Source organism: Anas platyrhynchos, chromosome 3 (genome assembly GCF_047663525.1).
Source record: "Anas platyrhynchos isolate ZD024472 breed Pekin duck chromosome 3, IASCAAS_PekinDuck_T2T, whole genome shotgun sequence".
NCBI lineage: Eukaryota > Metazoa > Chordata > Aves > Anseriformes > Anatidae > Anas > Anas platyrhynchos.
Genome location: NC_092589.1, coordinates 10,523,878 through 10,548,249, shown reverse-complemented (window position 1 = coordinate 10,548,249; position 24,372 = coordinate 10,523,878). Strand labels below are relative to the sequence as shown.

At 42.7% G+C, this 24,372-nt stretch overlaps 1 long non-coding RNA gene across 1 annotated transcript; it reads left to right on the top strand.

Moving 5' to 3' along the window:
• The first annotated feature begins 1,522 nt into the window (after positions 1-1,522).
• LOC106017182 (uncharacterized) lies at positions 1,523-23,694 on the top strand. Its single transcript, XR_001190460.5, has 3 exons — positions 1,523-1,725; positions 20,392-20,448; positions 23,557-23,694. It is a non-coding gene; the product is annotated as an uncharacterized lncRNA (long non-coding RNA).
• Positions 23,695-24,372: the final 678 nt, after the last annotated feature.

The following is a 24,372-nucleotide window of genomic DNA, read 5'->3' as shown; positions in this document are numbered from 1 at the left end:
GGTAAAGACACGGTGGTTGGGACATTTGTGAAAGGGCTGCCTGTAAAGAGCAGCTACAGTGGCCAGGGATGAGCCTCTGCAATGAAGGCAAAAAGGGGAGATGGCTGGAAGAAGCTTTTAATGATCATCTCTGGTGATGGAGCGTCTTGGAGCAGACGTGCAGAAGAGGTATAATCTAAATATAATACTGCATTTGGTCTGATTTAGGCATAAACGTGAATGGGTAGCCATAAGTGGACTTACGCAGGCTGAGTCCTCTACCTTGAATTTACACCCCTAATTAATTTGAATTGATTTCTCTCAAGCACTCTCATGTAGACAACCCTCAATTCAAAGGGTTTAGCCTCCAGTTTAACTCCATTTAAAAAGGTAACTGGGGAGAAAATGAAAGGAAAGCACGACAAAGGGGATTTTTCAGGCAAAAGCCTTCAATGCTCTGCTGAAAAAGTGCAATCACTAAGGTGAATTTGAGACAGATGGGGTGATACTGTGCCTGCAAGGTAACATTGTGTAATGTTACCCACCTGTCAGATAGTTTCTAAGTTTGCTATGTTTAACCAGGTCTAAAAAAAGAAGTACTTGTCACTTTAAAACATATTAACACTAGTGGTAAAATTGTGCCTTTCACTTTCATAACTGATATTCCTCAGACAGTATTGGAAGGGGAGCAAAGATTTTCCTTTTTTCGATATTCAGTTCTAACTGTTGAGAAACTCTCATCTTCTGCTGATGAAGCCAAGCTTTGCTTAAGATTGTTTTCCCCAAACCTTGCTTAGTCCCCTATTTCTAAGTATTCAGCCTGCCAGATGAAATCCTGGTGTAGTATCCTTTGAATATTTATCATGTGGCTTCAAGTAACCCAGTGTTGTTGTCTACCTGTAGAGAAAAGCTCTCTGTGGAAGCAGGTTTAATAATTACACAGAAAAGAGAATGTGTTTTCCTGCAATATGGAATGATTCACACCTGGCCCATCCTCCCTCTGCAGTATGCTAAATAATGCATGCATTTTCTAAAGGACATTAAAACATAGCTTCTCTCAGTTTCATATTTTACAGTTCATACAATGCACAACATCAGGGAAAAAAAAGTCGGTAAGAGTAAATGGAGAAAATGGTTGTGTCATCTCCCATGGAAATAACACATTTTCCTCATAATCTTCTGGTACATGGAACAGGCAGCTCCAAAGAGCAGCTGTCCTGATACTGGCTTGGAAAAGGTAAAGCCTGTAATCTACACAATACCTAAGCACAAGGAGATTATTTCAAGGCATGAAAGGCAGCAGTGTGTGTGCTAGGGAGGTGAAGCAGTCTGACTGCACATGGCAATGCTGGCTCCAAGGCACCAGGCAGGCCTGGGAAGGAGCTGACACCTCAAGGGTTAAGTGAGGAGCAGGCAGCACTCAGGAGCTGCTGCAGGCAAAGGTGAAATTGGGCCAGGTGCAAATCTCACTTTGTCCCCACCTGAAAGGTGGAAGAGGGATTTTTTTCACTCCCCCCACCCCATGCCTTTTAAGTCACAGAGTTTTTTTGTCTTCTGGTTTCAGGCTCTGAAATCCAGCCAAACTACCTCTGCTGGGGAAAAAAAGAAAATAAGCGTAGGCAGAGAAATACATTTTTCTTCCAAAACCAGCTTTAAACCAGAAGACAGCAAAACTCCCTTAATTTGGGAAGTCTCAAGACAACAGGTGGTGTGGTGAGAGCTGCAGTGTCATCTCTTTCAGACAGGGTGATGCACACCTCTGAAATCTTTGCTTTGCATGCTGATATATATATATATTTTTTTCTTCTTGTTAATGTTCCCCTCAAGTACCTCATTTTCTCAGTTTAGTAAATTGTGTTTTTTAGGATGCCTCTGAAGGTTCAGGGACATTGGGATGATTTGCCTTTCTTGTTTCCTTGGGACAAGGAGGTTCCCCAGTGGGCTTTTGCAGCAAGTTTAATGTAGTCTGTCTGACCTTGTTAGGAGGTGTTGTGATGGTATTGCTCGATTGCTGAGGACTGGGTAGCAAGAGGGACAGCAGAGACTGTGATTGCTACATGGAAGTGGGAATGTAGAAGGGAGAAAATATGATGAGGAGAGCTGGAGGGTAGGAAGGGTGGAGGAAGTTTGCAAATAGGGTGATAGATCGGTGACTTTTGCTCAAGAGCATCTGTAGCTGGATCAATGGAGGCACTCGATAGCAGTTATGCATCTTTTATAAGTGATTCCTTCCAATGACTAAGTAGGTTCATCTTTTTAGGAAACTGGGTTATCCTGACAGGCACGTCCATTTTACTTTATTTGACTTTTTCTTTTTCTTTTTTTTTTTTTTTTAATTTGCCTAGAGCTTAAAAAAAAAAAAAAATCATTCAGTAAGGTATTCCCATCATGCTGCCTCTCACACCAGTGAGAGGTGAGGGGGGACAATGAGAAGAAAAACAGGGCATCTCAGCCTCCAGACATGCTACCCTGAAACACTGAGGTTGCTTCTCACAGTTCCAATGTTATTACTTTCTAAAAAGGATAAATTCTGCCTTCCCATGTTCATTACCCTTCTCAGGACCAGCAGCTGTTCTCTGTTGAATGCCCACAGTCAAATCTGCAAGTGTGCCCCATGCCCAGTACAGCATCTATGTGCAGATTTGATCCTGGAAGGGAGGTGAAAAATGTAACGAGGTCTAGTGCATAGTGTAATCAAAGATTTATAAGCAGCCATGCATTTTTAATGCATATAAAGTAATAAGAGCCGCTCAGCAAAAGCAGAAATGTGGCATTAAACGGTTGCTACTGCCAATTTTGCACAAGGTATTTTCAAAGCACCGTTTCAGCAGCAGGACTGCAAGACTGCATCCTCCCAAAAGGAAGACAATGATTTGATCAGACTCCAGTTAAGACTATGAGCATCCTATCTTTGAGGGCCTGCCTGGCTTCCCTGGCAGAACTTTAGAAAAAAAAACCTCCGTTGGTCAGGCCAAATGGCTAATCAAGAGATGTTTTGTAACACTTCCTTTTATTTTGTTCCCATAACAGACAACTTCAAAGCCAGTATTTAGAATCAATAAAAAAAATACAGGTGGTTGTGATCAAAGCAGGAAGGAAGCAAGGGCTGTTAGCACAGGATGGATCTGTAACCCTCTGGCCTGGGGTACTGCTTGGCAAGGAAGAAAATCTCTGCCCCTTCTTTTCATATAAATCTTCCCGTGTATTAATCTTTTTTTTTTTTTTTTTTCAATGTTTTCTTTTTCCTGAGCATCCCACTTTCTCCTTCTGTAGTTAGTAGTTAGCTGCCAGGGAGATGTGTTTTTCCTTACTAGCTACACTGAGAATTTCCTAAGGTTAGGGAAATGTGTGCTTCTGGGGAATAATTGGGTTCAAGTTATTTGGTGGTACTTCTTCCTGCTTCTGCAAGCCTCGCAGGACAGCTAAGGCATATATTATCTCATTTTCTGGAATATTTAGGTCGTTGGTTTGTCTGTTAGGCTGGCAGTGTTTTATTTTCAAATTGTATATGAACAAGTGTAAAGATCTGTGAGTATAATAAAGTCAGTGTGAAAAGAAACTAAGGTTCATCGCAGGTTTCCTTGCAAGTTAATTGTTGGGAGCACTGCTGTACAATCTGGCTTGGTTATCAGATTGATTAAAGTGGCTGGGGCAAGAGGCAGCACTGTATATGAATTTGGTTAGTTTGCCTTAACAAAAAGGTTGTTTTATAAATGGAATGAGGGGAAAAAAAAAAAAAGGCAAACAGCTGGCATCTTGCTGTTTCTTGACTTGCCTTAAAAGATCTGTTGGAAAATCCTGTTGATGGGAAAGGTCTGGTAGGTGCTGCTCTGCTGGATGCAGGCTGGTGCATCCCTTGTGGTCCCTCCTGTGGCCTAAATGAAGCTTTGGTTCAGTGGTTATAATTTGGGGAACAAATACTGAGTATTCAGTGCCCCAAACATGCAGGATTTTTTTTAGTTTTGCATAGATTTCTACTACTCTCCTACTGTTTGCCTTTACGTAGTCAGTGATACGTGGCTTTGGGAAGCTGCGGAATCAAAATTGTTAATTTTCTGCCACTCATAACGTGAGCTGCTATGCCCTCCAGCTTTTCCTCTTTGGGGCCCTGGCATCCTGCTTCGCTCACGTGTTTCCTGGGAGAGAACTAAGCCTGCCTGCGTGGCCCTGGCTTGTTTCTATTTGGCCTGAGAAGCTAATCTTCACAATTATTGTCACCAATTCAAGCCCATCCAAGTAGCTGGCTTTGAGAATATTTGAAATACTGCTTTCACTGTTTCAGAGACCCAGATGTACTAGCTTGAAACGTTTATGCTATTAAAAGAGCTGTGAGAAATTTTGGATGAAGCTCCTGTTGACTTTGCAGCCAAGATTTTACCCTTTCATTATAAGACTTTCTTTCAAACTTTTGATCAAACCATGGACTAACAGATTTATTTTCCCCCCCTCCTAACCCCCAAAATCTGATTTGCAAATATAATCTTCAACCTGAGACTCAGACTGCAATTGCTGCTGATTGGAATCACGCAAGGGAAATCAGGCTGTACAACTCTTTATTTTATATCGTTAAATGAAATGCTAGCATTAGTTAAAATATCCACCAAAATGTCACAGGTTTATACCTTAAGTGCATTATTCACTAATTGTTCTTTGGTATTTCCCCGAGGGTGGAAAGTATGTTAGTCAGAGGAGAAGAAACAATGGTCTGATCAATCACAGGCTCCTTGAATTGCAAATAAGAATCAGCAACCAGCTCAGCAAACATGTTCCCACCAGCCTCTGTGATGCTGAACTGTTGAGCTTTCTGCCGCTCTGTAATGTCATTCTCATGATTCTTTACAGAACGTACACGCTTAAATCTTTCTCACTTTTTTTTTTTTTTGATAGTGCCAGTAAGAAAATGTAAGAATGTGTGAAATTGAGCGTAATTTGTCCCCAGAAAAATGGTGCTTTTTGAGTTGGAGAGGCTTTTGAAGTAGAGATGCTCTACCTTCACATGTGCACAGTGCCCATCATGTCAGCCAGGATGACAGGTCACTGACAGCAGCCCTACCATTAACTTTCTAGTGCTCCTGAGTTGCAAGCAGATATTATCTTTTATATTATGATACGACACTAGTGGCAGTCTAAGAGACAGTGCTAAGCTGCTGGTGTAGGCAAACACTTGGTGTTTTTACATCTCCTAAGAAAGTGAACCTGTAGCTGGGTGTTTTCCCCCCTCATCTGTGACTGGTGGACACCAGTGCAATGAACTGGGATCTTAATGCTTCAGTGTCATCCAGGCCTCTGTGACACAGCTGTCGTGTCAGGAGCTGCCAGAAGGGACTGCTTTTGCAGCTGCAAAGAGATGCTGTGGGGAGCATCTGCAGCTCCCCACTGTCTCCTCTTCCATCATGGGCAAATCTCAGATGTTCCAGGCACTGTATAGCAACAAATAGTGCCTTGATTCCCTCAGGTTTTCTTTTTGTCATCAGAGAAATTATTTAACAAGTTCCTGCCATGCATTCGAAAGAAGCATTCAGTGAGTTATGTGAAAGTTCCCCTTTTTGTCTTGGTCTTGTCGTCAGATTGAGACTGAATGCCTCCTTTGGAAATATGCTTCAGACAAACCAAAGCATTGAAGTCCTACCTGGATTCCTGGTGGAAATATAAGACTGGTGGAAATGTAAAGGACTGGGAGAGATGCTTACAGACAGAAGATTACATTATTCTATCTGTCTTTGCAAGTTATTATAATAGTCAAAAAACTCAGTGTAGCATGGTGTGGATTAGTGTAGAAGGCAAGCTTTGCTCAGTGGCACTTTCTCGTACAGATGTACTGCTGATGGCTTCAGTTCTGCTGAAATCTGGGTGTTGGGAAGGACTAAAATACTTTACTACTCTGGTCTTGGGTAAGGGCATGTCTAAATAGAAAGCCATTTGGGACAGAAATAATCCCCATCCTCTGTTTTTTGCTTATAATGTTTGGTAAAAATCCACTCTATTCTTAGCTCAGCAATTGATGAATACAATTAGATAGCAACAATCAAATTGTATGTAAAATGGTTGTGGTTGCTTATTTTTATAACAGAGACGTGTATGAAAACAGTTTACAATAATTTAGTTACATTATGCTTCCTGATCAGATTTTCCTAGAGATCTATGCTGTATGCAAACATGAAAGAACTTGGAAGCTGCTAGGCTTTCCGAAATGTTAATGTAAACATGTTGCATATGTAGGACTCGCAAGCATTTTCTAGGCCAAATGCGTATCAGAATGTGGTTAACTGATTAATTGGCTAATAATTAATTGCTTTTGGACTTGGGCGTGCCTGTGCCATGTGGGTTTGGTTTGCAGGGATCATTAAGAGTGGTGCTTCTCCCTCCTGCAGTGGAGGTGTCCATCTGAGCAGCTGCTCTGTTTTTTAGCAGCAAGCAGTAACCACTTCTGAGGAACAATTCCCCTGACCTATTTTAGGCAATTACTGCAGAGAAGAAAGAAAAACAATTGATTATCTAGTAGCACCTACCCCTACATAAAGCAAACCCAGACTTCTGGTTCATGTTTCAAAACCCACGTGGATAAATTCTGCGTTGGGGGACTGGTGAGACTGCAAATGCAAAAGTAGAAATAGCAGCCAAATGCACCTATTGGTAATATGAAGATTAGGAATACTTTTCTCCTCCTTGGACTGGATGAATTCTCTTCTGAGACTTGATTTCAATCTCTTGCCCAGTAGTACAGCACTTATGTCTAGGGAAGGCTTCTGCTGGAGTTGGGTTCACAAGGGATGTGGTTTTTAGATGGAAATAGCAGCAATATTGGTGCCAAGAGGCATGTTTTGGACGGACTTAACTTGCTTTTTTCCCTAGTTCATTCTTTCATGACTGAGACTGAAAATGGTGGTATGTGGGATGGTTTAAACAGTTTCAGCTCTGTCTCTCTTACCCAATTTTCTCCAGTATCAAACTGTAGGGCAGCTCTTTCTTGGTGGGGGAAGTTAACAGGTCATGTTGTATATAGCAATTGCTCAACAAGCAGCTCCTTGCTAAGTAATGCAATTAGCCATCACTAGCAAAGCCCAAGGCAGCTGCATTGGTATATATTCATTTATCTGCGTTACTTCAGTGTTAGGTCAAAGAATAAAACGGTAATGTGCTGTTAGAGACATCATGCAAATCGGTAGTCAATAATATTGCTCATACAGACTATGTTGTGCCAAAAAATTACAGTATCTAGCAGCCCAAAACTTTACTTTGAGTTTTATTTTAATGTTCCTCAGCTTTTTTTTTTTTTTTTTTTTTTCCCTGTAAATACAGCTCTTAACAAAACACACAAGGAAAAAACCCACCGTACTGAAATAGGGCTGAAACTTCCTTTTCATACCCAACTGTGGTACAACATGGTGGGCTACTAATGCCACCTATGATCACGTAGTGTTTCAGGGCCCTGATGGATCTGGACGTAACAGTATGGTTTTTATAACCTTGTTATAAAAAGCAATTAGGGGCAACATCCATCTCCGCAGATATGCATCACATGGAGATGCAAGGAGCTTCCCACAGTGAATTTAATTATCAGCAAACACAGAGTACTCAGTGACCTGCGGTGCAGATAGCATGGGTCCCATCCTGCAATATTGGTCTCTTTCTATAAATGGCACCTAAACGGCTCTGATGCTGGACCCGGGCATAAGTGACAGGCCACCAAGGGCCTGTGGTTGGAGGCTTCCAACCTGGAAGGCTGAATCAGGAAATGTAATGCCAGCAAATCCAGTCCTGTCCCCCAAAAACCAGCATGGACGGCCTTACAGTGCTGAGGAATAATCCAGAAGGAGCTATGTGCTAACATCAGCAGTTACCAGCCATTTCTCAAGCGTGTATAGAGCAGGTTTTGATAACTAAATCCCTGCTGCAGAAAGTAATAAAATGAGCTGATGCCCCTTGTGCTTTAGTGCATAAGGGCAAGGAGAGCTTACATGGCTTACAGCTCTGTATGAAAGAGTCTTGAGGTCTTGTGAGCTGGCTGGGATGAGGTAATTCCTTATTTGACATTGAGGGGACATTAAAAATAAATTAATACAGACCTGGTTTTGTAAAGGTTTGCAGTGCTAAATTCGGATCCTCTGAAGTTTCTGAGGTTACTGGAGAAAGCTTGTTAGCGACCCTGCACCTCTCTGAAGCCAAAAGAGCTGCTAATTGGAGCCGTGCTCAGGTTGGGCTATAAACAAGGAGGAGGAGGTGAGACACGCAAAGTGGGAAGAATGTGAGCAGTGGTGATGAAGTGTTGGAGTAGCTGGCCTTCCCTGTGGGGGGAGAGCTGTTGCACTAAGCACAACACCCTGACCCGCTGGACGTGGGATAGCCCCAAGCTTTTCCTAGCTGAATGCCTCCAGCCAGCACAAGCTCTGCTGAGGACATCTGGAGACGCAGACCAGGCAGCTACCTGCTGACACGGAGGGTCTCAGGACACACAGGTTGTTTATCTTTCCCCAGCAAACTATTTAATGGCTCTGGGGCTGCCTTGGAGAGCCCTGTTGTATCTCCACCACGAAGCAGCCCTACTGGTGATTGCCCTGCTGCTCTGCAAAGGGCTGGGCAACCACACAAAGATGTCTCCTTCAGTATTTCTGTAGTCCTGGGGAAGAACAACACCTACCATCACAAAGGCTCCTCTCATTTTGCTGCTGGCTTTCTCTCCTATTGTGATTTTGTCTGTACCAAGTGCCAGCTGGGTTCTGCAGCACTGATGCAGTCGGGTTTTCTGCCTATTTAAATGGGCTAATATCCATTTTTCAACGAGGCTGTGCCTAGTGCCTGACTTACAGTGCCATCTCTGCTGTGATCAGCTTGCTGAGACGCTCACAGGGGGTTGCTCGCAGGTAGCTAACTTTATCTTGAGTTTGACCCAAAATAAGGGAGCTTTTAGGACTGTTCTCAAGCATAACCTAAAAGCAGTAGGTGCAGAAGATGCTGTAGCTGAGCTATGTGCACAGAAACAAAAGGAATAGAACTTCAAATAATTTATTATTTATCATTTAATAAATAAATTGTTAATGAGTGGCTTCGCTAATTCTCATCTAAGCTGACTCTCATCAAAGCCACTGCTGAGCATGCCTCTTGGAAATGTAATCCAGCTCGCTCCCATCAGGGTGCACAGACTCTCTGAAGCTCGGGTCTCTCCAGCAGTCACAGAGCAGATAAGCCACGTTCAAGGCTGTAGCTATTTCAGAGCACTTCAGATCAGTTCAGCTCCATCTTGTTGGCACCACCTCAGGAAAATAGAGCAATTAAAACCACCTCCATGTTACTTCTAGCTCTGCACTGCAGCAAGCAGGTGAAAACCATGAGGCAGCCTCACAGAGTGCTCCTGGGCCCAAACTTTAAGCTTAGGAGCTATGGGCAGATAAATACAAGTAGCAAGATACCAGTGGGGCTACACAACATTTCTCTTCAAATTTTTGGCCTGATGCAGGTTTGTTCTCTGACATTGAGTAACTTCATTTCTTTGGCTTCATATCAACCTGGAAGGGGACAACCATGGGCCTTCATCTGCTTAGAGTGGCCAGTGTGAATAATTTCATTTTAAAAGCTTGCCCAGTGCTTTGACCCTCCCTCAGGGAGGACGTGTGTGCCTGACAGAGGAGAGCTGGGCAGCGAGGCATTTCTTGTTTGGCTTTAGCAGCACTTGGCTGGACCCAACAGTCTCCCAGTGGCAGGAGGTGTTTGCAAACACATATGTGCGAGAGTGCTGGGGTAAGGTGTGTCCTGCGCCATACGGCATGTGCAGCTGCGTGTTGGCAGGTGTGAACTGTGCAGCTCTATTTGTGTGCACTGAAGATGGCTTTGGAAGAAGAAAGAGGCTGCTGAGAACTCTGGCTAGGTACTCGCTTCTCTTGTAACGTATTACTTTAATTTAAATTCACTTTACAGTCAGTGCACATGAGAATTATTTTGAAGGTTTAATTTGCTAGCTGCTGAATGCAATAAGGTGGCTATCAACGGAGAAGAAATAGCTTGACTGTTTGTTAATGCTCTTGGGCTGTACTGTAAGTACTCCAGGCAGCCGTAATGGTAGAGGAGCAAATAAAGCACAGTTGCTTTTGGAATCAGATGTTTTATTGTATCAATAGTTCTCTTTCTAGACAGTATTTTCTGGGACAGATAGCTGAGGGAATCTCTGTAGGTTCTCAAAAACATTCAGATAGAAAAGCTGTTAAAGCATTTAGAAGCACAATGTTTGCTCTCTTATTAGTGGAAAAAACTTCATTATATACACGTATATTATGTTTAGACTGGTGCTAATTTTCTGGCCATTTTGGTCAGCAGAAACCATACTGAATTGCTTGGATTTGAACTGGGAATTTAATTTCTTAGGATGGCGAAATTTGATTTTATCTGCCATAAGCAACCATCTGGAGTAAGTTTATTTGTGTTACGTGGCTTGCATGTATTTATACCTCAGACTGAGATCCCTTAAATTGAATTCTCTGAATTTTTACATATCATATAAATGACATTTGCTTGCAACACAGTGGAGTGATTACAGTGAATACTAAAATGGCAACATTCTGCAGTAAAAAAATTACAATGTGAAATGAACATTCATTTACAACAGAGTGTAAATTTATACTATTTAATGAAATGCATTCACTGTGCAGTCAAATACTTCTTGTGCCTATAGAAATACAATTACAAAGCATTGAAACTTATAATACTTAGCACAGAGACATTCTGTTGCACAGTAAAAATTATGTCATGTTTGTTCAAATTATGTTTGATCGAGTGAAATAAACACACTGCGTGCATATGTTTATTTCTCTCTATAGATAAAATTAAAAAATATCATGGCATCAATCTGCTGTACACCATAAGTCCTACACATGGGCTCATTCAGTATCAGCCATGTTCCACCCTGCAGCAGAGCATCGTTAGCTGCTTGTTTGTGGTGGGGAAAGGGCCTCCATCAAAAAGGTTATGAGGGGACACGACTTGGCACAGGCCATGAGTTGGTACAAAAGCTCCTGGAGCAGATCTCATGTGATAGATGAGCAAATGCTTTCAGCTGATATGTTAATCTTCCTCATCTGCAGGGGGCTGGTGGGGCTGGGAGGCATCGAGGCATCTCTTACAAGGAGAAAGAGAGCTTGACTGAGGAGTTGGTTTGCAGGGAGAGTTCACATGTAACCCGTGTGAATGGTTATGTAGAAGCTGTCTCTAAGCAGTAACTGAGGCCTCAGGATAGACATCATTTTGCCAATATCCAAATAGAATACATTCATGGGTCTTGGGAATAAAACCTTACAGTCCACATGCCAAACTTGCTGTGGGGAGGCACTGCTGCAGTCCCTGCAGAAATGTCTGCAGCAAGGGCTGGTTGCGGTGACACTGTGAGGTGGAGCTGTGCTGTTCACTCAGGTGCGGAGATAACTGAAATGTAAAATAATTGAAGTATAAAGGCATCAACTACAAGCTCAGTGCCATTCAGTGCATTGGGAGAGGGCTGATGATGCCTACAGAAAGCAGATTTGTGAGCATATACTGAGAGGACGCGTAGCTTCAGACAGGTTCAGAAATGTTTTTAACAGCATATGCCTGGTGATTGCACTGATTCAATAGGCTGTAATTGTACTAGCAGAGTGCAGGATTTCTTGCTAGGCCTTTTGGGGGTTGTTCTGTTCAGACAGCATCAGCCATGCTATCAAAAATCACTTTTCATTTGTTTGTAAGCACTCTCCCTTTGACAGCCGCTGACTGTCCTGTAAAGCATAGGGCAAACCCTTCTGTAGGTAGTCCCAGCTGCAGGGCTGTACTCGTACTGAGCCCCAACACCCATCCCTTGCTGGGGCTGCTGCTGAGGCTTCTCAGAGGGCCCTGCCCCATGTTGTGCTTCCAGGGGAGGCAGGAACTCCTGCAGCTCAGGCTCCATCCAGATCTCCCAAGGGTGGTTTAAGACCATGTCAACAGGTGGTGGTAGGCAGGCGTTGACTCATGCAGTTGGGGTGAAGGTCAGTGCATTTGCGTCACTGATGCCAAATTAATGTTTATTTGCTGTTAGCAGTGTGGAGAGCTTTCCACATACGCCAAAGGACAGGCAGGCTCTTACTCCAAGAAAGCAGATTAAACACCCCATGTTATGGTGCTGATCATCAAATAACATGGGATGCTCTTTACCAGTGCAAATTCTGCCCCTCTTTATCTCTGTAGCTGGTGTAAAATTGCTGGCCGAAGATAACCACTTATCATGGTTCACACGACTCTTTCTGTTCTGTAAATGCAAGGAGACTTGGTTCGCTGGGGCTAATGACTCATCTGTCCCTTTTGGTCTTCATCTCGGCTGAGGAAGTTGTTAGGTAAAATAAATGCTGTAACGATGAAGCTGGCCGTTTCCTCTCTCCTTTTCAAAGGCCATCAGCTCATTATAACACTGAATGAAATGTTAAGGCTTGATATTCTGAAATGACAAACTCTGATTTACAGTTGCCCTTTTCACTCCGAAAGAGGAAAACTTGCTATTTATTCCAAACAAAGTGTAGTTTCAAACCAAATGGGCAAGAAGTTCAAGAAGTTGCCTGGTTTAACTTGGGAATTTGCTGCTACTGATTTTCTCCAAATTGCCTGTACATTGCATAAAGCAGCTTGCTGAGGTTCCCCCCTGTAGTCTTTAGGCCCAGATATACATAGGTATTTGCTCTCTGCTTCCAGTTATTTTTTCATTAAGGATGGAAAGGGATAGGAACAGGGTGAGTGAAGGAGCTGTACCCCAGGAGGAGACAGAACAACTTAGAGGCTATTCGTGAATGTGATATTTCCATTCCAGCCCTCATATCTGTGGTCAGCAAAAGCAAGGATGCAGGAGAAGGGCAGGGTCATGATGAAACCTGCTGTGGGGGCACTGGAAGGAGAGCAAACATGGACACAGGGGCTCTGCTGGCCCCCTTCTTGCCCCAGCCTTGCCTTACAGCTAAATTTGCTCTGCTCCTACGGCTGTTCTTGTGCTGAACAAACTAGCTCGGTACAAATTAAGAGGACAAGATGTTCAGAAGTAGCAAATTCACACATTGGTGGTTTTTTTTTTTCTTCTTTGTTTGTTTTCCTAGCACATGAAAGCAAATTTAGATTTTTGGGGGTAGGGCAATCAAACTTGGGAGGTGGGGGGAGCTGCTCAAAAAAGCATTTCAGGACTCAAAGAGCTGAGTGCAATGTATCAAAGCAGCTTGTAAGTGAAGCTTTGAATTAACAAGATGAATTGCAGTAGCACTGACGCTAATAATAAATGGCAGGTTTCGTCCCATAGAGACCTGGGCAAAACCACACTTTATCTTGGGATAGGTCTTATTTGTCTTCAGATTTCTGCTTCTGCAACTGCAGAACAAAATTTCCCACTAGGATTTGATTACCATGTCCTCAGTTTCCCTGGGTCAGATAGCTTTTAACATCCTCTGTGTGTCCCTGTTGCTTTGGCCTTCTGTTGAAACGGGTTTTCTGGCATGGAGTGGGGTAGGTGCCAAACAAAAGCAATACTGAGGATCAGCCAGGGAAGGCTGACTGCAATTCCAGGCTGGGTGCTTGCTTTTCAAACCAGGGACTGCTCAGTACAGCTAGGAGCTGGCTCTCATTTGTGAGCAGTTCTGTGCAACAACAACAACAAAATGTTCTTTAACGTGAGCTCTCCCCAGAGAAATGCCAAGGATGCATCTTGCTGCATTCTGCAAGGCACCCAGATTTTTAAAGCTATGCAAGAGCCCGAAGATACAGATCAGGAAATCCCCTCCAGGATGAAAGTACCCAGTTTCCCAACCCCTTGAGCCATGGGGACTTCCACACCTAGCTGCTGCTGCAAATTCGGACTTCAAGACCAGACTTGTGCAGCTCTGCCATAGCCATGGAGGTGTCTGTGACCTCCGTCCCTTCTCTGTGGCTCAGAAAGGATTGTATTTTATTTTAGTACAGTGGTTAACAATACAACCAGAGGGAAAAGGCGCTTGAATATGCTACTACCAATTGCTAGATTTAATCAAAAATTTTCTTTTGACCTTATTTTTCTGAGGAAAGTGGTTTTCCAGAGGAAATGCTTCAGAATGGGCAAGGGGGGAACAACAAATGAAACCTATTGACTGTGTCAGATCCAGGGAGGTTCACTACAGAATGGAAAACAAATTAAACCTCAACATTTCACATTTAAACTTAAAATTAAATGTTATTTAAACTAGAAGCACTACTTCTTTTCTCCATTCCAAATGCATAAAAGAGTTGACCTTGCACTGCCAGGGTGTTCTCCTGAGTTTCTCAGCCATCTCCAGCTAAACAGCTGCTCAGCAAAAAGGCAATCTGTTGGGAACCTGAATGTAGAATTTGAAGTCCATTCTTCAGTTTTTCCTTCCAAGGGAAATAGTGCTCATCAGTGGTGTTCTTTCCTTGTGACCAACAAAATCTCCTTTATCAATGTGGTATGTGCAGAGATGCAATACATAGTCATAAATCCAGCCCAAGACACTCTTGCAAAATAATTACACTTCAAGAGAATTTTAATCTCATGTTAACGAGACCCCCTGCAATCTTTGCTCTCTCAGTCATATTAGAAACTGATTTATAATTAATGACAACTGCAATGCCACTACCTTTGCATGTGAGAGATCTTTAGCTATCTCCTCAGAAGGGTTTGAAAAAATGGAAAATATGAGTGAAAGGTTTAATGATTGTATTTACAGCTGCTTTGCCGTGTTAATAATAAAGATAACAAGTGGCTGTCACTCATAAGGACCTGGAAGCTTAGAACACGAGCAAGAAAATAATCTTTCCATATAGAGCATACAAATTCCAGTAGAAAAGACCTTATTTGCATGAAACAGAGTGTATTTCAGGTGGCATACTATTTAATCACTGTATTTTGTCTTCAGAGAGGTACTGGAGTTAGTACTTTGACTAGTGTTTGACAGTGTACAGAGTTCATGTTCAGGATAAGGATGTTTGCAGGATGGATGCTGTTAAGACTGTTAGACATAGGCTAGTTTAACACTGAATGTTGTTGTTTTTCTTCTTGCTTTTTTCCTCATTTTTCCCCCTCTAGGATTTACCAAATAAATAGGTCCCTAATGTATCTGCATTCTTCAACAGCATTAAAAAATCTGGGTCTGATTAATTAAAATCTCATTATCCATCATAATTGCAGTAGGTATGCAAAAATATAAAGATTTATTATTCAAGGAATTAATGCATTTCTCGAACTCTTTGGGGTTCATATGAGAGTTGGAAATGAGTGCTGTATAATAATTTGTTTCAGGAGAGCTAATTAAGTCAGTTCATTTATTCAGTTATCTAAGCCTGGTCTAATCCCATATACTGTTAAAACCTTGTGATGCTCCCAACTTCATTACTGACTTGAATTAATGTGAGGACACAAACAGAAAATGTTCCTTCCATTTAGTGATGCATGGGAGGTGCCAGGCTTGAGCCCCGCAGCATAAATCCACAGCCAGCGGAGCTGCCAGAGATCTGGGCTCCTTTTTATAGGAAAATACCTTTGGTCCCACTGGAGCCTCTAGATACCTACAGTTAAAGCTGCCTATATTGCAGTTTGCTGTTGAACCCCAAAGGGCCTGAGAGGGATGGTGAAGGTGTGCAAACAAGCTGTGATCACAACTGATGCTGGAGCTGACATTTGCTTTGCACAAAGGGGCTGTGTTATGGAAAAAGAAATGGATGGTCCTTGTGGTCACCCTTAGCCCTTTCTGCCTCTCTGTCTCATGCCAAACACTGGTGAGTCTACACAAACAAGAAACAAATCCAGTTGTTAATAAACAAAGGACGTTTGTTTAAGATGAGCGTTTGTTTTGGGTCCCTCTGACAGCTCTCTGAGGATGCTTGCTGCAAGGAGGAGGAAAAGGCCATGAGCTTGACCTTCTGCTGTATCTCTTGCTGGAAAGGCTACTAGCTCCTCTTAAAGTATTAAACAAAAATGCTTTTTTTAAAAAAATCAGCAGCAGTGAAACAAATAATTCCCATTGCCTTGCTTTGCGGAGATCCTTTTGCTTTACAGATATGAGACAATAAATTAGCGAAGAGGAGAAGGTAACTTCTTGCTGTTTGCAAGACAAAATGTGAGATGCTGCCCACCCAATTCTAAATACCAAAATGTCATTTAGAAATAGGCCAAGAGGAACCATAGGCCATAATGTCATGCACCAAGTGCAGTGTTTGAATATTTTTGGGTGGCCCAGTTGTTTTGCAATACAGGCTTTGTAGATTTGAGAATTGTGTACAGCATTATGGTCCTACTCTATTTTTCCCTGAGATGTTCTACTTCTGTATGGGCAGTTGAATAAAGGCTGAATTCTCCTAAACTGGCAGTGACACCAACAGACTGACGGCTTCCTGAGGGAGAGTATCTAAAAACTTACTAAACTGCTCATTTGGAAAGAGAGCTCTGCTGAAATCCAGCTCCAGGAAACTAACCTCGATGTAGTGCTTAGAGTTGATATTGGTATCTTAAGTCAAATGTGCTTGGAGAAAGCTCTGGAGACTTCAGACCTCATGCAAACCAGGTGTACTAGGCAACCATTTGACTTCTTTCCATAAAATTGCACCCACCTTAAATGAGTACTTAAATCTGAAACTTGTTTGAGTATGTTGTGTGCTGTTTCTCATGAAAAATCTAAGGGAAAAATAAATTGCAGTTCAATAGGATTAGCATGATAATATTGCATTAGGTAATACAGGAGAGATTTACAGAAAGCTTAAGTTTTGCCAAGGAGGGCTGAAGAAGTATTTTAGCCCTTGCATTTCTGTACTAAGGGAATTATTTATTAGCGAGCTGATACAATTGAGCAGTGTGTGTTCTGGGTAAACTGACTTATAAATTGCTGTTTTGCATTTGAGGCTGCAGATCTCTTTTCTGGTGAACTGGAAGAATAGACTCGTCAGCCCGATGAAGTGATGATGGCCTTCTAAAATTCCTAGAGAGCAGGTTTTCTTGGCTGTGCACTTCATAAATTCTACATCCAGTCATTCACGTTTTTTCTGTGGTCATGCAAAAAATAGCTTTTTATTAATGAAGGTTTGGGCTTTCTCTTCCACATTGTGAATAATCTCCATTATTAAACGCTGACACCATTGATTATCCCACTTTATTGCATCTTCTAAGAATACGTAGCCAATTAAACCCCTCTGCCTTTCTAAGGGTGAACAAGGCACGTAGACTCCTAATAGTCCCACCACAGCATGTTGTTCCTTTGTTACTAAGGCAGCAATTAACAAGTTTCTAATGGAACAAAAGCTTCGAGAGACAAGCGCAGCATGATAATAGGAAGGTGTCTTAGTTTTTTTTTTCGTCTCAACATGGTAAGATCTTGTATAACCCTTCCCCCTTTGGGTTGAACAGCCCTGTCAAGGTGCTCGGTGTGGGATTTTTTTTCCTTTGCTCTCTGCTGCAGTGCGTCTAAAAATAATGATATTTACACATGTTCAATTATTAAAAGGTTCTAAAACATAAATTTGAACTGTAGTCCTGTTAGAAGTGAGAGGTGTTTTAATGTCAGGAAAAGGGAAAAAATATCTTTTTTTTTCTTCTTATGAGGATGATCTCTGTGGTACAGTTGAATTCTGCACTGTCAGGTTTTGCTGATGGAGTAATTGTTTTTTAAAGCAATTCTTTCAGTTTTTAATGTCATGTTTATGCAAATTAAGACACAGCAAGAGAAAGCGAGGCCAAGAAGCAGACTTGTCAACTTTCCAAAATAATCTATATGATTATTTTTTTAAATAAAAGTCTCAGTTGGGAAATAATTGCCTCTGTGCATGAGATTAATAACCAAGTAATTTGCTATTGTTTTTCATTAAGAGAGTTGGTTTTCAGCTGAGCTATTTAAAAATCTATAAAGGTACCTCCTGAATTTCTGGTTATTTTTAAAGTAAATGATATGTTCTGAAATCTAAAACACTTTTTTTTTTTCTCCAGTGAACTTGAACCTGTCTGGGCTTAGTTTTGCACTTTGGTGCACGTTAGTATTTTTAAATCTGCAAGGAGCAGGACTGTTTCAGCTGCACTGGGAAGCCCTATCATCCACAGGTGGTATTTAAATTCCCTTTCCATGTGGGGAGAGGATGGTCTGGTGGGTGGCTGGGAGAAGGGCTGGCACAGGGCTTGGTTCTCCAAAGTGATCAAGAAGCATTGAGGTAGATCGCAGACCTCCTCTATTTAGCTCATGAAAAATAAGTAATGTTGTTGTCCTTTATTTGTCTACCTCATATAAAATGCAATCTTGTAAAATATAAACTTCTGAATGTTGGGTCTGTCTCCCACTGAGTGGCTGGACATTGACTGTATTGTTCTCAGGAGGCAGGAGTGAGAAGGAAGAGAGCTTGCCAGCCATGAGCAAAGGGGCGTACTCATGGCCATTAACTTTCCTCATGGCAAGTAATGTTTCTGTGAAAGAAAGTGCTGTGGTTTTAGTTTTTAAGGATAGCATGTCACAGGAGATGTGTGGTATAGCCCCAAAACTGCATCCTTTGGATGCAGCCTGTAACTGTGAGAGACCTGCACTAAAACTGGAAATCACGTCAAATGTGACTAATTTCAGGCTGTGCTGTGAACCTGAATCATGTCTGGGAAGTTGTGAAGGGAATCTGTCCTGAGCTTTAAGGGGAAATTTCAAATTAAGTGTTTGCATGAAAATATGCTCAGTTCATGCAACCCCACTTGTACCTGCATCTGAGAAGGGGCTGCTTTGGTTGTTTCTTGTTTATTTTTCAAGGAAGTCCTGCAGGGAGCCCGTAGTTCCTCAATAGCTGTGTACCCATGGTTTATTTTTCTTTTTTTTTTTCTTTTTTTTTTTTTTTTTTTTTAATATATATTTTAAGCAAGTAAATAGTAATAGACTCGAGAATTTGGCAAAAACTTCGACCTTTAAACTTTGGTGAATTTAGATTCCATACAGAAGCTTGTGACTTAAGACAGATTTTTAAAATTAATTGAAATTGTGCTGGTAGAGCTGGTATTTGTCAATGCAATTAGTTTGGTGCGGGTAGGAAACAGGGACTCATTTATTTGGATAATAGTGTCCTCTGTATTTGGATTTCGGACTCTTTTCTTCATGAGTGCTTTATCAGTATGTAGGGGGTAAAAAAAAGGTCTTCCGCTTCAGTACTGTGACTGAAGAAATGCTTGAAATGCATTTTGTAGTCATGTAGCAGCAGCAAACAAAATGTTAGAACAGTGAAAGACGAGAATAAAACATCAAATATAATCACCCACTTGTAACATAACAGATGATACATCTTCACTGGGGATTCTAGCTACATTATGTCTGAAATAGTACAATACTATAGAATGAGAGAGGATCTGGAGAGGTGAATTTTATCCGGAAATTTCCTGCTTGTCCTTAGTCTTAGTGATGGAAAAGTTGAATTTAAGCAGTGGATGTATCAGAGGGGGTGCGTAGAAATGAGTGCTGGAGAAGGTGCACTTCTGTGTGCCCTTGGTCATAAGGTGTTACAAGGGAGTCAGCTATACTGGAGGACAAGTGGAAATGGGGAGGAACTGTCTGTACCATTAGCCAGTGTGACTGCGTAGGGGCAGGACAGTGTATCTGTATCTGGAGGGACTCTGAAGAGGAACAACTGTTTACATGGGTGAGCAGATTAATCTGGCACTGAGTCCTGGGTTCTGCAAGGGTCAATCATACATCCAGAGACAAGGTTCAGGAGAAAATTCCTGCATAAGCTTACAATTTTGTGACTCTGTTTACCCATGCCTCACACCCCTGAGAACTCTACCTCCTCACAATAACCAGGCTGTGTTGTTCCTGCATGGATTTGCAGCACAAAGTGGCAGAATAACCCCAGGCTATTACGATGGGGCAGGGAGAGCCTGTGGTCAGGCTAGCCTTCCCCAAAAGCTTGTGTGCAATGTATGGATGTTGAGCATGCCAACCCACCACAAAATTGGTATGGAAATGCATGATCTGCATCCTAAATGTCTCCTGGATCATCCCCTGCCATGGTTTTTCCCCGCCTCATGTGCAAGCAGAACTGAATTGAGTCACAAATACTCACAAAGACCAGCAGACCTTTGCTCTTGCACTGGCCCACTGAGTGCATGCAGGTGGGATCTGTGAGCCCATGGGTAATTTGTATCAGATGTTTCCCTTGCAGGAACAGTATTTGGGGTCATTTCAATAACTTGATACACCTGCGTTTTTCTAATAGGCTGTTAAACCATTTTAAACTGTCCAAACCTCCCTCCTTACAATGGGATATACAAAATCATGGTAATGCCATTTCTGAGAGGAACAAACTGCTGTCAGATCCCCCTCCATATCCTCAAAGAGCAAGTGTACAATTGCAAATCCATTGAACTGCACTCCATTATCTCTTATTAATGGGAAATTGTCCATAAATTGCTGAGGCGTGACTGGTTTCTTTTCCCCAACACAGCTGCAGTCTCTTTATCCTGCGATATTCCAGCCTCTCGAAAAATGAAAAGAGAAAGCGGTGAGTGGGGGTGGGAGCGATGGGAGGAGGGTGGCTGGGAAACCACTTGCGGCAGCATCTTCCAGCAGCCTCATCTTCCAACAGCAAGCAGGAAAAAGGGAGGAATTTGCTGTGGTATAGTGAATGTGTGCTTACATGAGGAGAAACTGCCCCACTCACATCACTGTGACCACAAACAGGGGCAGGATGCCCTTTCAGTAACACAGCCGTCTCCTCCTCCCGATAGCCTGTCTCTGCAGCAGAGGGATGGGTGTGGGTGAGCTCTGAGTGGGACCCAGCTCTCACTGAGGGTTTAGTTCCCTCTTAGCTTTTATGTCCAATTTTGTAGCAGCTGGAAAGGAGAAATCAGTTTGATGGTTTTCGAAAGGACTCAGCACTCCTTGATACAGAACAAAAATCTGCTGCAAACATTACAGAAGGAGACGCTGAAAGTATCTAAATCTGGCCCCAGGCTGTTATCAACGGCTCTGTGCTGCCTGAAGGGGGAGGGATGGTGCAAAGTATGGTAGAGGGGGGGCTGAACTCTTAAATCAGGACTCTGACGCCAAGGTGTGTTGAAGTTCAGTCTAGCAGTGACCAGCTTTGCAACTCCTAGATCCTCGTTTACATTCCGGATCCCCATGAGTTATCTGCCCAGACACTGTACATCTTTTCAAGCAGCACACATGCTCCTGGAACAGAGCTGCAGGTGCCAGGAGCTGCAGAACAGTGCAGAGGTCCAGGCACACTCACTCAGTGGTTGCCCTGTCTGTGTGGCCCCTTTCCTCCAGCCTCACCAGAACAAGGAAATGAGCGACCTTCTGTCACAAGTAACAAAAAGCCCTACAGTTTTCCCTCTGTTAATTACACCACAGACCGTTTAACTCTGCAAACGAGCTGCTTGGCAGGCTTTCAGAACAATTACCCAACTCCCTCTCCCCCTCTCCCCACATTAGCATCGAGAGCAGCCCAGCTGTGAGGCCGATGAGCCTCGGCACCATCCACCTCTTGGTGGACACCCAACAGGAGCCTCCGTCTTGCCAGAGGACAAGGCCACAGCCACCCTGTTACTGCTATGGGTTTTGGGGACAGATGCCTGGGTGATGGAGGGAGTTTGGCACCAGCCATCAGCAGGTGGCAGGGCATGGGGCAACTTCACCTGTCGAGTGGAAAGAATGACCCCAACCTTCTCTCAGAGTGCTTTGGGATCAGCTACAGAGGAAACCCAGCAGGAGTCATTAACGTTAAGCAGGGAGAAGAGACAGCAGCATCTGCCAGTGCTGTGTAAGGGACCTCAGGTCTTGACCTGGCTTGATAGGGCATGGCCTCTTAAATATAAGGTCTCTGCTGTTGAGGGGGGACAGCTGAGAGCGAGTTAGGATTTGTGTAACCGTATGGGGAAATGCGAGCAGGGCTATTGCCTCCAGGTTCCCATGACGACTTCTCACTACAGTAAATGTTACAGAACACAAGGTACCCTAAGTGTGAGGTTGCTCACCCACTAATTACTGAGCTCATTGCCTGAGGTATACAATGCAAAACACAGTGGAAATTTTATTTTTATTTTTCGGTGGCAAATACAACTTTGTACAGTGAGCACCAGCTTGTCTTTCTGCCAGGAAGGTCCAGTACAGTTTTTGAGCTAGCAAAATATACCCAGTCATCCCAGCTACAGAAGAAAACATTACTTTTCTGAGGATGCTCTACAGCACTGGAAGGATTCTAGAACTGCTTGCAGAAAGTTTTGCCACTGAAGAGAGAAGTAGCTTTTAATCCTTTGATACATAAGGGTTCATAATGGAATGTAATAGAGGTATTTTTCCCCAAAGGATACGCAGATTCCATTAAATACTATTGCTTGACATAAATTTAATATTTAAAAAAATGTTATTTAGGATGACATACAGAGATAGATATTTATGAACCAGATTCTTAGCTGCTTTGTATCAACATTACATTAATTGAAAGCTCGGTCCTTAAGTGCTACTTATCGATTTCTTTATTTTTATGATTTCTCCCCCCGCTGCCCCCCTCCATTGTCTGCTTTCTTTCCTATTCCATGAGGATTTTCCCTGTGCTCCGAGTCTGGCCAGGGGCTGATTGTGGGGAGACATTAAGCAGCTAAGTACCTGTGCTGCTGGAAATGGGGGCTTGGGCTGAGCCCAGCCATTCAGAGACAACTGTCACTTCACGCTTGCATTTTGTGACATATTACAGAATGCTGCCGCTCTGCGCAGCAATTTTGTCATTATTCGAGTTAGAAAGAAAAATGGGAAATCCATTACAAGCCAGACTTTGTTATGACACAAGAGAAGAATCCCCTGGGAAGTTAGATTAAATTCTCTTTCAAAATAAAATAAAAATGCCACCGTGCTTGACAACATTAGATTTATTATATGTTTACATCAGAAAATCTAGGTATAGTCCTTGTCAAAAGTTCTTTAGATGCTGAGATATGCAAGACAAAGCAAATCACTCCTCGAGTCATTGAAAGGGAAGTTCATTACTGAATTGGAATTAGAAGATGTGAATGGGTAGAGAACTGTGCAGCTGGGTTCCCTAGCTGTGGGCTGACTCCTAGCAGCCCGTGAGAGCTGCTCAGGACTGCTGGGCTGTGAAGCAGGCAGAGAGGTGTGCTGTGGATGTGTTGCATTTTGCAGGGGATTGAGCAAAGATGTTTTATCCTACAAATGGAGCGGACTTGGAGAACGGCTCAGTTAGCAGCTATGGCTCATCTAACAGATGGCAACTTGCTATACCTTGCTAACTGAATTTCTCCTGATTGTGTACCTATATCTGGAAGACGAAAAGTGCTATTTTGTATGATTAAATCCCAGGGAAACTGTTCATGTTTAATGATTTTGCCACAATTAGTCCTGGTCCTACAATGAATTAGGCATGTTCACCTCTGATACTAACTCCAGATGCTGGTACTGGACATATTTTCAGATTAGGCTGCAGGCCTGAGAAATAGAAATTAATGGAAAGACTTTACTTACCTCAACTGTGCGTTATCCTGGACTGCACACCTTGGATACTGATTCATCCCCTGTGATCTGCTCCCAGAGGGTAGGTGCATGCATGTGGGGAAGCTGGAGCTGTTATCACGAATGATGGAATTTCCTGCAGGAAAACCTACAGAAGGAAGGGGGAATGGGTTGAGGATGACATCAGGTTAAAAAGGGAGAGCAAGATTGCCAAAAAGGAATGGGCACCACTTGGAGCAGATGCATCTGTGCTGGATAACTGGCCTTTGCCAGGATGCTGGGCATGGTAAGTGGGAATGTGTGGGAAGTAGCTACATGTGAAAAATGTACCTATGTAAAATGAGGTCACGTGGAGTAAATATGAAAATAAATGCCATGTCTTTAGGTCAGTGGGAAATCTTCACAAACTCGTCAGTTTGACTTGCTTAAGGGAAATTAGTTGGGAGCCTCAGAAAGCAGGAGAGCGGGAGGTTTTTCTTGTTTCTGTAGTATTTCCCACTATTCAGGAACAATAATGCTAGAAAATAAGACTGTTATTTTATGATTCCCAGATGTGTTGATAAAAAGCCTGTGGGGGAAAAACATGTGAAAATACACAAACTCAGCAGACACCTGTGAAATAGGACGGGAAGAAAACTGCCTCTTCTTTGCAGGAATGGGTGCATTAGCTGGAAGAGGAGTCGGGGTGGGGGGAGGAGGAGGAGGTGGCTGCGGAGGTTTAAGAGAAACTTGGAGACAAGGAAAACGGAGGAGAGGTGAAATAAGTGACCAGCGTGAATAAAATAAGAAAGGAGACTTAAGGATTGTTAAAATAAAATACTTCTGTTCCCAAAGTTTTTCTTCTGTACGTTCAAAAGCTTGTGAAAGATTCTGCTTCTAGCTGTGAATTTTGCTTGAAGTCCCTGACTCCAGCACTTTGAGAGAGCATTAAGATTCATTTAAAATCTTTTATTCCTTT